The sequence below is a fragment of the Heterocephalus glaber genome, unplaced genomic scaffold (genome assembly GCF_053883595.1).
Source record: "Heterocephalus glaber isolate CG9 unplaced genomic scaffold, H.glaber_assembly_v1.0 deba00001479, whole genome shotgun sequence".
In the NCBI taxonomy this organism is placed as follows: domain Eukaryota; kingdom Metazoa; phylum Chordata; class Mammalia; order Rodentia; family Bathyergidae; genus Heterocephalus; species Heterocephalus glaber.
Window position 1 is genome coordinate 17,306,171 of NW_028258316.1, and position 13,454 is coordinate 17,319,624.

The following is a 13,454-nucleotide window of genomic DNA, read 5'->3' on the forward strand; positions in this document are numbered from 1 at the left end:
GTTTGGAGCAGGACCTCACTCCCTGGAATTACTCCTCTGCTGTTTGGATGAAGAGATCCCCACTGGACTGGGGAACTGGAGAGAGCTTAGGTGCCCCTTTGAAGTAGCACTCCTTCAGTGGCCTCAGGCAGTTCCTTGCTCAGAAATCTCTCCTCCCTGTGCCACCAGTCCACTCTTACCTCTTGTTCCCTTTTTTCTAAGGGCAGACCTCCTCCCATTCTTTTAAAGTGCAAATCCTTAGGGAATTAAAGCTCTGAGCAGCTTTTGAGAATGCTGAGTACATGGACTCCCTCCTGACAGAGGCAGGTAGGTGACAGGGTTCCTTGACCCTGCTTTCCCTCTAACCCAGGTCAGGACAGGGATACGGCATGACTGACACTTCTCACCCCACACATGGCCTCTGGTGACTGGAGGTTGACACCTTCCTCAACCCTCTCCCCAGAGTGTGCTGTCATCTCTCCCAGTGGAGCTGACAGCACTTTGGCATTGCTGACGAATGACTCATTTCCAGCCACATAAAATGGTTTCAATCTTCTCTTTCTGAAGTTTCAAAGATTACCTCCTCCTCTCCTGCTTTTCTGAAAACGTCACCCTGCCAGTGCTTTATGTTAAAAACCTCACTTATTATGCCAGAGTGGATTCAGCACAATTAGAGCTCAATTTTAATCACAGGTGTTGATATGCTTGCAACGACCTGCATGGCTTTGATGTACCTGTGGGCCTGTGATCTGCAGACCTGGGCCACAGGACTCATTGTTCTCTCTCTCCTACAAAGGGGAAAGAGACTGCTCCTTCTACCTCTGTTTTTTTATTGTGGAATAGCAACGTTTCCTATCACAGAATCCAGAAAACAAAGTACTAACTCAAATTCTCCCCACCCCATCTTTATTCCTCTTAGGCAATCACCCAAGTTTCCTTCTTTTTTTTTTTTTCTTTGTCATCAAGCCAAAGCTCACTGCCATGCCCCTAGAGCACACTACCACCACCCTATTTTAGAATATTTTAAAATTCTCAATGTTCATCTCTGCCTTCACTCCTATCCCTTCCAAAACAGTCCCAAAGTAAATGCTCTAGAGTTCAAACTATCTTCAATTGCTCTCAAAAGTCCCTTTAGTAGCATCCCACCAGACTGGTGATAAAGTCTTCAGCTTGCATGTGAGTGCTCTGTATATCCCTCTCATGCCTGTCTTCTCTAGACCCCCTTCACCTGGGTCCTCCATGTACCCTACTCCTGGGCTCTGGCACCTTGCTCAAGCTCATGCTTGTCTGGAATGCCTAGTTTGCCTCTTTCTTTACTTCACTAATACATTCTCATTCTGCAGTGTCCATTTTGCCTCTGGGAAATTTTTTGTGATGTGTCCTTCTAAAAGGGACTAAGGATGCCTTCCTGAGACTCTGTGCTCCTTTCACTTGCCATGAATCTTGTTAGCGTATTGGTTCTTTCACTGTCTTCTACCCAATGAACTATGAGCTCCTGGAGGCAAAGGTGGTACCTTAGACAACTGTCTACCCAGGGACATACTTAGCAAATCATGATTCACAATGGAGCCCACTTTCAGCCTGCAGATCAACTTTGATGCTAGATAGTATGTGCATTCTGGCCTTCTCTATAGGATGTATTTTAGCATTTGTCACTCAACTTACTTCACAAGCGACATGTAAGGAAGTTGTTTTAGCTGTTTTTACAGCTGAAAAAACCCGATCCTTTGGGAGGTTGAGTTACTTGCTTGTTTTTTATGCAGCTACTGAAAGGCCATGTGCTACTTGCTGACAGATATCTACTTGTCCTTGGACTTGCTATGAAACAGTTATAGGTATAGAGCTATGATGGATCAATAGAAACTTCTCAATTGAGGTAAAGTGAAGTTAAGTTAGAAGGTTATTCCAAGCAAACCAAGGAGTGCATTCCTAAACATCAGCATCCTCATGAACCAAGGCACAGAGATATGAGGAAGGGGAGAATTGAGAAAAAGTCCCAGTTTGAATGCATCTCTGCCGATTACAGCTGAGTGATGTGAGCCAGTTATCTGACTCAGTTTCCTCTTATGTGCAATGAAAATAATAAAAGCTCCAAGTTCCTTGGGTTGTTACAAAGATACCATGTTATATAGAAAGATATATAGATAGATATAGGTGATATAGATGTAGATATAGTCCTGAAAACATACTCTGACAAACAGCAATGGTTCAATTTATGACAGGTGTTTCTTCCACTATTATTCCCATTATCTATTAGTATGGAAGAAGTTGCTCCAAACTTTACTGTCAAACAGCCATTTTATTTTGAATGTTAGAAGAGCTAAGCTAGGAGGCATGTTCCTGACACACAGGGCATTAAATGAAGAGCACATTGCCAAGATGACTTCTTCACTTACTTGTCCAGTCCCTGGACTGGGACATCAGTCACTGTTGCGGTTCTGTTAATTTTTAAATTTTAATTAGTACACATTTGCAGTGCATAATGATTACATTCCTTGTGGGGAGTTGGTACAGGTATGTAACACATCTTAATTCTTTTTTCATCTCCTTCCTCTCCCCTCCCTTCCCCTTCCTTGCATCCCTTGGTTGCCTTCCCTTTTGTAAAAGATCAATCTCCCTGTTTCCTATTATCTATCTTTTATTTTGCTCTTTAATTTATTTATATTCTGGGTTTCTCATATAAAAGAAACATTGTGATATTTAAACTTTAATTTCTGATTTATTTCACAACACCATGGTCTCAAGGTGCCCATTTTTCTACAAATGACTCAAGTTTATCCTTCTTTATAGTGAAGCAGTACTTCACTGTGTATAAATACATTTTCTTTATCCATCCATCTATTGATTGACATATAGGCTGCTTCCGATATTTAGCTCTTATGAGCTGTGCTGCTACAGATATACATTATGTACGTATCACTTTTACTTTTTCAGGAAATACCTAACAGGGTGATAGCTGGGTCAAATGAAATTTCTAGCTTTAGTTTTTGAGAAATCTCTAAGCTGCTTTCCATGTGGTTGTACACACCCATCAACAATGTAAAGGGTTCCCTTTTCCCCACTGCCTCACCAGCATTTGTTATTATTTTATTTCTTCATGATAGCCACTTTTTCTGCAGTCACTTTTATAGGAAAAGGGTGCTATATTTCAGCTGAATATTGAGTTCAAGCTGCTCGACAGAGTGCCTACAAAGACCAGATAGTCTACAGTGATTTCTCCACAAGACTTGCCCTTTCCAGTGTTGTCTTTTTCTCCCCAGAGGGGAAAGAAGCCTAAATAGAAGACACAGTTTCTACTGAGATAGCTTTAGGAGTTGCAGAGAGTCACTTCTGACACATCCTGTCAAATAAGTCACAAAAGCCAGCTCAGATTTAAAAGAGACAATTAGACCCCATCTTTCAGTGGGAAGTTGCTAAAGAATTTGCAGCTCTTTAATCTACCCATGGTGTTATCATTTGTGGTGCTGCTAATATCATTATGACATTTAGGAGCAACAGTAGTTGATATCCCATTGTAATGAGCATATGGCCTATGCAGGGAAAGGGGAAGATTGAGGGACAAGTCACAGAGAAACTAAGTGATAGAGTAGGGGAAGCCACATTCTCACCTCTCCACTACACCCTGAAAAGCCAGTGAGAACTAAGCAAGTGGATTTCCCAACCCCAGGGGGTGAATGTATAAACCAGGCATCAGGAGCTACAATTTCAAAGGTGTTGTGAATGGAATGCTAGGACCACCCCTGGGATGGCTTTTCTGACTCACTTGCAACGAAACAGCTGACTATCCCCTGCCTCTCTCTGTCTTTTAGGAGGTGGAGGTCACACTGAGCTATTTTTCCAAACTCTAGCGGTAAGAGGATACAAGGTCTCAGCTATCTCGGCCGTCAGAAGCTGGAGTTACTTGTGGGGAACAAGGCAGGAGGCATAAAGAGAACACAGCAAAGCAGGTGTTGTACTTGAAAGATGCTTTCTCGCACAATGCACAGTTCACATTGCGACCTTACTGACTGCTCATTTTTTAAAATCATGTTGGCTTTTGTCACCACAAGATATGTGTGGCCTCTTTTCTCAGTTCACTGATGTGCTCTTTTTAAATAACGCATTATTTTGAGGCTGACTTGTTCTTATCTATTAAATCTATTAATGTCTCCACTGTAAGCCTGCAATCTAAGAAATACCTAAATAATGTAATGGCTTCTCCTGTTCTTCCCAGGAACTTCTGATGCTAATAACACACGCAAAACTAAATGCACATAAATGTTCAGACACTGACATACTTTCATGTACACACACTCACACATTTCATTATCAAACGTTTCCCATTCGGATGATGAATTATATGATCCCTTTAACTTTCAAGCGCACACTGTACAACAAAATGTAGCATCCAGAGACATATACAAACATAGCCAGCTAACACTGAATTCTCCATCTTCAAAAACGCAGAGAAACATACCTAACCTTTCTGACACATGTGTGCACACATACATACCTGCCAGAACACAGCGATGCTCTCCGTATCTAAATACACATTTTGAAATCCTTGTTTATATCATCCTCCCCTTACTGACAGCACACACTTATTCATACACAGACAATAACAGACTCTCAGACTCTCCAGGGTGAAAAACAGAAATTTAAGAAAATGATTCACAATGGAAAAGGAAAAGAATATGCATAGAGGCCTATAGACTAACACATCCCCTCAATATTCCCAATGCCAGAGGCACTTTCTGAGAGGCTGTAGACACCTCATATACACCCAAAATGCCTCAGTTTGAATGAATTTCTTCACACATTTGGTTATACATATTAAAGACAAGTCGAAGGGTCTATTTTTCAAACTGTTATAGAATCAAGCATTTACTTGAAAGACAAAAATCACACAAAGGGATAACAGATAAAGTACTCCCCTGTATAACCCACTCATACATGTACACTTCTGACCATAGATCTCTCCTCTCACCAACACTTCCTTTATTTCATCTTCAACCTCAGCCTTTGCCCAGAACACCACTGTCGAACTCTTCCCCCTAAATAAACGAGTTCTTTCTTTACACACAGACCTCCCTCTATTCAGATCACACCTCTATCCAGACGGCCTCCACCTCCTTCCTAACCTAGACCCACTGTCCTGGACACCAGCACAGACTCTGGAAACATCTTCACACCCTTGTAATTGGTCCCATTCTAGTCAGACTAAGACCCCTGGAAATCTCAGCAGAGAAAGGAGTAAGAGTTAAGAAGGGTGACTGTTAATAATGACAGCAAAAGGTCACGTGCTGAAGGCAACGATGGATCCAGAGTTAGGACCTCAACTCTAGTCTCACTTCTGCCAGAAATTTGCAGAGAGACCTGGGGCAAGTTCCTGCTACTTTCTACCACCTATAAAATCTGAGATTTGGACTTCATAGTGTACTTTATACGGTTCCTAAAGCTGTAATTCAAAGTATCTGAATGTTTCTGAACTAGAAACTGCTAGCAGCTAACAACTTTTATTCCATCTAAATGCTGTAGGAAATGTATGTGAAGTTGAGAATCTAAAAAAAAAAAACAAAAAAGCTTAGTTCCTATTTTTGATCTGCCTTGAATTAATTAAATGAATCTATAATTGTCCCCTCCACAATAAAATTTCTGGAGTTGCAAAACAGGATTTATTGTTATACACCTGTCTGTAAGTCTTTGCTCACAAATTAAACAAAAAACACACACACAAGTGCTATATAATTGCTTACATAGCAGCTACCTTATCCCAGATGCTCTTCTGAATTTGAGATCAGAGATTCATCTGAACCAACTTCTAGCTTTGCAGTTTACACAGAGAAAATTATGAATTAACAAAAATTTGGGTATAAATTATTTAAATTAGATGAATGACTTATTCCACCACTTTATCACCCTTTAAAAAAAAAATCAACTCCATCTTCTTTTTCATAATTTCTTGCTTCTTACCATGCCTTACAACACATCTCATTTTTGAAAACCTCAGGACAAGCTCCACAGCCACTGCCTAGCTCCTCCATGCCCTGGCACTGGGTCTCCATCCTCTTGGTGAAGGGCAGACTGAGCAGCCCATAACCCTCCTTGAGGTGGCGGAATATTGCAGGACAGTGACACTTAATTTCATTACTTCTATTCACCCAGCCTTGGGTACTTCAGTTCTTCGGTTCCAGCCGTGTATAATTGGTAGAGTTCCCACTGATTCCTGATTAGCTGCTTTTGATTAGGGCCTAACGACTTCATTTGGCCCCTAATGCAGGGGGATGAGTTTCAAAACTGCCAGTAAACTGCACCAACAGAATTACATTTTCCCAAGCCCCGAAGACATCACTACCACATACACAGCATTCTCCCTCTCATTCCTCTTCCTCAGTGCCTCTGGACCAGGACCATCATGCACAAAAGGAAAACAAAACAAGAAGCCTGCATTATATACATGTACCAGCTCCCCACAAGGGCTATAATCGCTATGTACTCCAAACATGCACTAATAACAATTAAATTTTTAAAAAAAGGAAGTCTGTTACCCAGCTCCTGGCTGCTACAGCAGATGTCACATGAAAAAGGCCAGAAGCAGACAGCCTGGCTTCTAGGAGAAGCCACCCCCACAGCAACTGCTCTCCAGGAAAGGCTTAGCACGCAAGAACGTTGCTGCAGTATTTGCCTTGCACATGTGCACCCTACCTCTTTTGGAAACAAGATTCAGCCCAGAGATCTGCCTTGGTCTTCAGCTACAAACATCTGGAAGTATTTAAACAGTGACCCATAGCAAAATCAAAAAACAGTTTCCAACCCAGGATTCAAACTATTACTATTGCTGCTTGCTGACTGTGGCTCTGACCACCCAAACCACAGACTCTGAAATGTTATAATATGGAGCAACATGGTCCCCAACACACAATCATTACCTAAGGATTCAAATCCCATTGGAATTTGTGTTTAATATACAGATTCCCAAGACTCAGATGCTGACCTCAGAAAGATTCTTGTTTAGTTCAATCTTTAATTTTACAGGTGTATTTACTTTTTTAAATGTAAGCAATTTCATAAACATTTATTTAACACTTACTATGCACTAGATGCTATTAGGTCCCAAGGAAACACCAAACTCCCATCCTTTGCCTTAAAGAGCCCATTGCCTACTATGGAAACAAATCCCAAAGGCTTTGATTATTCAGCACACTATAATTAGTATCTTGTATGTAATAGTTGATAAATATAATTTATATGCGTATTAGTTAGCTTTCCTGTCACTGAGACAGAATACCATGTACATTACAACTACAAGGAAGAGAGGATTATTGACTCACAATTTCGATGAGTTTAGTCCATGATAGGATGGCTCCAGGTTAGAATGACATGATAAAAGTGCATGGTGGAGGACAGCTCCTCACCCCATGGTGGCTAGGGAGCATAGAGTGAATGGGGAATCCCTTGCCCATAATATATCTGTGCAGTTCATGCCTCCAATGACCTACCCCTTCCAACCAGGGCACACTTCTCTACATGAGACTTATGAGGGACATTTTAGATCTAAACCATAACATTCTGCCTCTGGTCTCCAAAATAATCATGTCCATCTCATTTCTTAAAATATATTTAGTCCATCTCTAAGAATTGTCGAAGTCTCAACAGTTCCAGCATTGCTGAAATGTCTAAATCCAAAGTCCCTTCTGAGACTCCAGGCAAACTCTTGGCTATGAGCCCCTGGTGGTAAAAATTTTAAAAAGAAAATTTAATACTTCCAACATATATTGGCACAAGTTAAACATTCTCATTTCAAAAAGGAAGTATGGATGAGTAGAAGGGAATTGGATCAAAGCAAGATCAAAACACAGCAGGGAAAACATTGTATCTTATAGCTCTTATGCCCAGCACCTAGAGCAAGTTGTGTTGAGATGTGAGCTTCACAATCCTTGGGCAGGCTTGCCCCTGTATCCTTGTCAGTTGCAGCCTTCTTTGGTTTTCTTTTAGCCTGGCTCTGCTCACTATCTGCCACTTTCCTTAGCAAATGTCTACTCCTTGTTCCTGGCACCTTCAAATGGTTCTGCTCTTCACTTGCTCATACTTTTTGGATCTGTCCTCTCAGGAGTTCATTTCCTGGGATCCAAGGCTTTCCTTTGATATCTGGGTAGAAACCTACAAACTACACAACCTTTGCACTTTACATGCCTGAAAAAACATCGGCACATGGATGATGCCATTGTCTGCTGACAATTTGAGCAGTAGCCTGGCCCACTTGGACCACAGCTGCAGCAGCCTTTGAATGGCTGGATGACTGAACTTGAAGAAACAAATTTTTATGCATCCTTGAATGAGTAGGGTGTTTGGGGCTCTTTTATCAATACTAAGTCTTTCAAATGAATTTACTCTTAAATCCTTGAGCCTGTGATATAGGATTATTTGTCGTTTGTCCTGAAGTAAAGTATATGGCCTCTTTTCAATGGCACTAATATTTTTAACAATGATGCTAGTCTTGGCCCCAATTTTACAAGCATTTTCTTTGTGGTCAAGTTGTGCAATTTTAACATATTTGGGCTTTGCTTTTTGCTCCTGATTCTCATTGTAAAATTGGCTGACAGCAGCCAGGAGCACACATACCACAGCCTGAAATTTTGGCTTCCTTGTATGTGTGTATATATACACACATATGTGCGTGTGTGTGTGTGGTATCTGTGTGTGTGTATATATATATATATACTACACACATGTATATATTATAATATGTATGTGTGCATTTATATGTATGCATACAAATATGCTAATATGCCGTTCAAAATACAAGAGCAATATTCTCCCTTCCACAATCCTTAAGATGCTCCTTCCAATAGTCAACTGCCAGAAGTAGTCACATGTGAGGCTCCCTAAAACATTTTGTATCCTTAAGTACACATTTTAACAAGGAAAGCAAAACAATGGGAAGAAAAAAGGATTTACCCAGAGTCACAGAGTAAGGTGATAAAGAAGCCATCGGAGCTCCTATTTTCTCCATCCAGTGCTCTTTTCTGAGAAAATTTTCATGATCTCTTCCAGCTCAGGAGATTGGTCCTCCAATCTTAATGTTGGGTAGATTCTGTTTCAAGAGCTCAGTGCTCTGCAAATGAACAAAGAGGTAGGAGAAGGGTGTGGTGGGGACAGAGGATGATGGGATGCAGATCATAAACTCTCACAGGTGCTTCCAGGGCTACCAACTCCTAATTCTTTACTTCTTGACCCTTGCCTTCTTACCAGGGCTGAACTAGATATTGGGGAGATCCTCAGGGTTTGGTGTCCATCCCCACTCGTCCTGAACTTCTGTGTAGACTTGGTGTTTCAGGCCATTCCTGAAGGTGGTCCTCCTTATACCACTGAATGACAGTGTTTAATTTATGATTCATAGAGAAAGAGATCTAGATATAGAGATAGAGATAGAGCCATGTAGATATAGATAGACATCTATGACATCTCTGCAGTGAGTTAAAAAAGTGCAGTGGAAAAGGGTAGGCAGTGAACAGATCTAGACCTGGTCTCTATTTCCATTGCTATCACAGCTGATAAACATAAAGCAAGTTACAGGATTTCTGTAAAATGAAAATGATCATATTTCCTTATCAGCTTTTTGAAGATTAAGCAATAAAATAATTCATAATATGTCTAACATATAGTCAGTGTTCCATACATAGTAAATAAGATTATGTTCTCTTTTCCTTTATTTATTGTTTCTCACTTAGTACAGCATATGCTCCTTGAGGTGAAAAACCACAGTGTTTTATAGATATTTGTGTGACAACATAGCAAATATTTAATAAACAGCCACCAAAAAAAATGGAAGAATGAACAAATGGTAGTTTCTGATTGTTAACCCAATCAATTAAAAGAGTAACTCTCATTTGGTTATTGGATAGGCTAGAAGGCATTTCAAGCTAGGCTATAAGCACAGGCAAGTTGGTGTGGGAAGCCATGGCACCTCAAGGGTCCATGAGAAAATTAATGTGATTAGAATATAAGGTTGATAAATACACTCATAAGTGAGATGTTGTTGATGGCTGCATACCATATAGAACAGATTCTCAATATATGTTTGATTTTTTAAAAAGGAAAATAAACATATACCAAACAGAGGAGAAAGTGTATGACAATCACAATTTTAGAAATTTTAGAACATTCACTTGAAATTCTAATTTTGGAAATACACAAAATGGGCTGCCTTTCTGTCATCCTCCATATCCCCCATAGGCAGACATAAAGAATGTTAAACAAGTAGTGACCACACACGGCCAGGCAGTAGTCAGAAAGATAGAAAGATCAGGGTCACAGTTGATTATTGTACAAGGAACAGACCTGCATTTGGGTCTTCTATGATCTTGAACATGCTAGAGACTATTTGCAAAGTCCTTCTCTGTATAAGTTGACCAAGTTGGGGTGAAAATAAATTAACAAAATGTACCAAATTGTATTTTCTACAGTTTACTGAATTAAATTTTTTCTTTGAGTAAATAAAACTGGGGCAAATTCAAGCAAGCATGATATCTGAGGGAATTACTGATGCACTTTTAGCAAATCATACAATAAACATTGATTTTTTTTTTTTATATCTAGTGATGGGTAGAGGAAGGGACATCATTGGAAGGATGGAAGAAGATGGAAGGCCTTGCTCCAAATAAGCTGACTTTTGCCAAATCCCCAATTCTGTGGCTCTCCAGTGAGTAATGCCATATTCAGTAGCATTATTTATAATGATAACTGTCATTTATTGAGCACTTTCTAAGTGCTTGGAGTTCCATTAAGTAGTTTACACACATTATTTAATCTCCATAACTACTCTGTGAAGAACACATTAACATCTCCAAGTAGTAGATAAATAACCTTCAAATCAAAAAAGCTAATTAACTTGGTGAGTGTCGCCTTGCACACTGGTGTCATTGGTGACAAACTATAACTCCAGCAAGGATCTTTATGTTTCCAAAACCTGAGTCCTAAACTTTTGACTCTATTTCCTTTTATTGCAAGGTCCTACTGCAGTACAGAGGGGATTTGCTCAATGACGAAACAGATGGTAGTGAGGAATTATTTTTCTACTTTGTGATCAAGTAAATTTGAGGCACCTTTCAGAAATATCAGTAATGAAATGAAAGCTACAAATTTAAGCAGCATAGAGGATCCATCCAAAGCAAAAGTTAGGCTGGAACTGCAATACACAGTCTAGTACTTAAAAGTTATTACACTGAAACTACAAAACCGATCTTGAACTTCCTGTCTGTTGACATGAAAAGGAAAAGGAAACCGATTGCTTCATGTCCATTATTTATAAAGAAAAGGTATTTTAGTTCCTCAGAGGAATCAAAAGTACCTTATCCAATAATGTATGACAGTATAATGAACAGTCAAAAATGTACTATGGGCCAGCCATAGAGCTAGGAAATAGGGATACATTGGGGTATAAACAAGCATGGTGTCTGCATCGCAGAGCCTATAGCCTAGTGGGAAGGCATCATTTTAAAAAGCCACAGTATAAAATTTCAACTATGCAGAGAAGGGTTGCAATAACAGGATTCCCAGTTCATACTAGCAGGAACACAGAAGACTTCCAGTGAAAATAATACTTAGCCAGTGGCAAAAATATTCAAGTAGAGGTGTAGGAATAAATATTAGAGAGAGAGGGAAGAGTTGTGGTATTGGGCAAACAGAACATGACAGACATAGAAATACCACTTGCAAGTTCTCACGTTTGTGGAACAGTGAGTGTAAGGGACAGAATGAGAAATGAGATGGGGGCATATATTATCATTCTGGGCTGGAACCAGTCCGTACCTGCTGAGTAGGAGCTTGAATCAGTCATAGTAGAAATATTTATACCAAAGGAATTGACAAACACCATTCATGCAAGGATTTTTTCCTTTAACATACTAGGGACTGAATCCAGGGTTTCATGCATGCTAGGCAAGTGCTCTACCACTGAGATATATGCCCAGAAATTTTGTAAAAAGGGATGAGAGTCTCACTAAGTTGCCCAGATTGGCATGGAACTTGGTGATGCTCTTCCTCAGCCTTCCAAATATCTGGGATTTCAGGCTTGTGCTACTACACCTGGCTTCATGCAGGGATCATTTTCTCCATCATCATGTATCAGCTCACTGCTGCAGGTTACCATATCTCAGAATGGTTGTTCTGCCAAGTAAGTAGTGGGGAGGGAGAATCAGTTGAAACTGAGATCAGAGAAGGCTTCTTGGAAAAGATGGCATTGGGACAAGTGATGACAATGAACTCAATCCAATCCTACAGTTTGGAATATGGAATCTGGAGAGTCGGTTAGCAATCAACAAGTGATGGGGAAGAATAAATGATCAACCTTAGAAAGAATCAATGTTAGCAGGTATCTTCTTAGTTATTAGAAAATAATAGCAGATGATTCAAAAAGCACCGAGGATCAGGTGAACCATAAAGCAATTACTACAAACCAATCAGCACTCTCATGTTCATGAAAAAGAATTGATCACTTGAAACGGGGAGGAAAGCTCTGGGGCACCAAGAAAGTCTTAGTCCTGAAGTAACAGGCAGGAAATTTAGAACTTGGGGATAAAATCTAGGACAATGCAGGAGTCTGAGAGCTTGGTCACAAGGAGATAAGCATATAATTTATGAGTGGCATGCCCTCACTGCTGTCCAGCATCTCTTTATTTTGTGATGTGTCACTCAGGTTAGATCTAAAGCTTCATGGGGGCTTCCAGGTGCCTCATCTTCAGGCAAAAGCAAGAGTAGCCTAGGATTTGGAGCAGGGAGATATGCATGACTGGTAAGCAAAGAAGTACACTCAGGAAAGGGCAGGGGAAATAAACAGAGCAGTGTCCCTGGACCAAGAATGGTAGTTCTAGGAGATAAAGCTGGAAAGGTTAATTAGGACCACAATGTTAAGTGCTTTCAGTACTTGGCTATGATGCTTTGACGTTATCCAGAAGGCAGTGGGAGTCAATCAAAGTGTCTGCACCATGCAGATAGCAATGTACCCAGACTATACTTGGAGACTAATCAGGTGTTGATTTACAGGTGTGGGACGATCAGGAGAACAGCTGGGGGCCATGTATTCTTGGGACTTCTTGAACTAGCACCACACTGATAGAATGTTCTCCTAAATCAGGGAAGAGGAAAATGGCCTTGGAGCCTGGTGAGCACCAGGTTAAGTCCCTTTCCTCAATTTCAGTCCACTCACCAATTTATTGATTTCCTTCTCTTTTCCAGGAGATTATTTTATGAGAAACTGGTGGCCTGCAAAATTTGACTGCCTTACAGTTTCCCTCAAAGTTCTACATTTTACTCCGTGTATATGTGACTGCATTCTTTTTGGAAATCCAAGTGCTGTTTTCCATTTCCCTGCTTTAACCTGAGATGAACCACTAGGGGTGCGGTTATTAATTATACTATTACTATTCCTTCTAAAATGCTCCTTGGAACAGCCTATAAACGCTTCACAAAAGTAACCTCTAAGGAACTTGGTCCCC

The 13,454-nt window shown here is 40.3% G+C and overlaps 1 protein-coding gene across 2 annotated transcripts in view; it reads right to left on the bottom strand.

Annotated features, from left to right (window-relative positions):
• LOC147826108 (uncharacterized) overlaps positions 1–13,454 on the bottom strand; it is an 88,162-nt gene that overhangs the window by 40,779 nt on the left and 33,929 nt on the right. The window contains exons 1-2 of one of the 2 annotated variants that reach the window (XM_087183297.1): positions 9,208–9,394; positions 8,917–9,073 (exon numbers count right to left, since the gene is read on the bottom strand). The gene's annotated coding sequence lies outside the window, so the exon portion shown is untranslated. Of the gene's footprint in view, positions 1–8,916; positions 9,074–9,207; positions 9,395–13,454 lie in introns of those variants that run through there. The other variant, XM_087183296.1, reaches the window with a different exon arrangement.